This window comes from Nymphaea colorata, chromosome 3, assembly GCF_008831285.2.
Source record: "Nymphaea colorata isolate Beijing-Zhang1983 chromosome 3, ASM883128v2, whole genome shotgun sequence".
NCBI lineage: Eukaryota > Viridiplantae > Streptophyta > Magnoliopsida > Nymphaeales > Nymphaeaceae > Nymphaea > Nymphaea colorata.
In genome coordinates, this window is record NC_045140.1 from 29,243,596 (window position 1) to 29,246,095 (window position 2,500).

Here is a 2,500-nt window from a genome sequence, read left to right on the forward strand (position 1 = left end):
CGGCGGTGATCCCTCCTCGTCCACGCTTGCCTCTACGAAGAAGATCAATAGCCCGAACATTGGTGCCTTCCCCTTGAACACGAAGGAGAAGAAAGGCTGAGTTCGGCACAAGAGAAGATCGAAGTCCCCAAGGCTTCGATTCGACGGCTTAACAAGGTTAGTACTCGGATCATTGAACTCTTCCATTCGGCTTGGAGTTGTTCGCTTCCGGAGCCTCACCCGCGACCTAGGCCCCTTGCTCGGCATACCCGAGTGACTGGTTTGAGGATCTACGGTGCCCCTCCCTTGGTGCACTCTCTTCCCCGCTTGGAATCGGTTTTCTATCCGTAGGAACCAACCCAAGCCACCCCTCACGGTTCACGACGGCTGCCTCAACAAAAAGATCACTTCTACCGTCGGCTCCAAATTGAAGTTGGCAAGAAATCCAGCGGCTTGAAGGACTCAAAATCACGGTTCAATATCGAGGTTTGGGCCTCTAAACCACTTCAGTGGAATCGCCTCTTCGTGCTGATCAACATAGTCAAATTTGGGCAAATTCGGCCCGTGAGAAGATAGAAATCGCCTCGGCCGGTATTCTCGTTGGAGCTAAGACACCGCTGCAATTTCCTGCGTCAACCATTGTTTCCGGTGTGAAGGACAGTCCTGCCCCTCCACCACCGAAGGCCCCTGCAGTTTCGAGAAGGGCACCAGCGTCATTTGGACGAGGAGCTAACCCTAGCCGCGGCGCGTGAAGGACAGCGTCTCCCTTGGCCGCCGGTCCCGAATTGGTAAGTCTTCCTACCGCGCATCTTGGCCTTCCGTTTCTACACGTGTCCCACATCTGTCAACCCGCGTCATACCCTGTCCTCGTAGCCTGCCATGTGTCCTCTCCAGCTCGCCTAGCCCCCTCCGAGAATCCCTCTTGGATCACGAGCTCCCAGCCCGCATTTGTCACCTCCGCCACCTTCCTTTTTGGCATATTTTCCTTTGCGTCAAACCCTAACGCCTCAGCCCTCCATCGCGCCACCTGTCCGCATCCCAGCCACCTCGTGTCCAGTCATCATCCTACGTGTCTGCCACCTGTCTCACCAGGTCCCACTTGGAGTCTCGCCCAGTCCACGCGGCTGCCACCTCATCTAACCGCGTGCCACCTACACCCCAGCGATTTGGCAAGTCCCTCGCCGCGCGCTCCCCCTTCCCGTTTTCTCGCCTACCTCCTCCACCTTCATCTCAACCCTAATCCGCAGCTTATCTCCACCGTTCCTTGCCTCCACGTGTCACCCATCCACCGGAGAGAGAGACTCGAATAATCTCGAGTGCCACCTCTTTGATTGCCTAATCTCCTTAGCAATCAAGCTCGATCTCTTCCTACCTTCTAGGAAAGTGATCGCCACCCTCCTCTTACTCGCTAGCCTTTCCCCTAGCGAGCTACCCTTGACCGTTGATCTTGCCACGTGGCAAGACCCGACGCACTCACTTGGCTAGACCGCCAAGACCGAGCCCACCTAGCTAGGTCAACCTCACGCGTCATCCAACCTAGGAGTTCACTACCCACATTTGAACCGAACCCACTCGACCTTAGGACTTAGTCAACCCTCTGACTTTCCGTCTTAGCCCACTAGGTCAACCCTTCAGTTTGACCTAACCCTAGTCATCTCGAGCCTACCTCGAGATTGCCCGAACCCACTTCACCCGGACCCATCACTTGGTCCAGTAGTCAGGCTACCTTCTAGAACCCACTATCGCACTCGGTCTCTCTTGACCAACTTCCCCGAGCTTAGGCTCAGCCCTAGCCAAACCGCATTGGCCTACCATCGTAGTTAGAAACCCTAACATCCCTCCTAAACCTCACCTCCCCCCTCGGCCTACCCCTACCTTAACCTCCCTAAACCAGACCGACACTACCCTACTAGAGCCCAGTCGTTGCCGAGCCCAGCCAGCCTTAGTTAGGATTAGGCGTAGCTGTTCCGTCGGCCACCCTCGTGGTCGACTCTCTTCCGTCGGCACCCAGCCGACGCCCGTGGCCGAGCCACACCCGAAGGAAGGCAGGTAGGCGTTGCCGCTTCCGGCACTCGCCCCCCTCGTCACTCTGCCGGAGTACGTGTAGCAGCAGCAGCGGCACCGGCGCACTCAGACGCGCGCTTCCCGCCGTCCTTCCGTCTACGCCGTCGACACCCGTCACGCGGCCAGCGTCGGCCGAGCCACCTTGGCCGACTCTCTCTCTCTACGCCAGCATCGTCGGCGTCCAGCGGCAGACAGGCCGTGCGCTCCCCGCCGGTCTCCAGCCCGTGCAGCAAGCTCCGAGGAGGCTCGCCTCAAGTGGACTTCTTCGATCCGTAGCTGCAATATCCGAGGCACGGTCTTAGCCTCGGATCCCTCTCGGACAGCCAAGGAATCACCTTGGCCGGTATCATCTCCTTAACCCCCTTGTAGTTTCGGGTGGGAGTATTTGCTTTTGCGTTAGGGACTTGTTAGTTTGCTTAATTTCCTGTTTTAGCCCGGGCTTAGACCCATCGTCCGT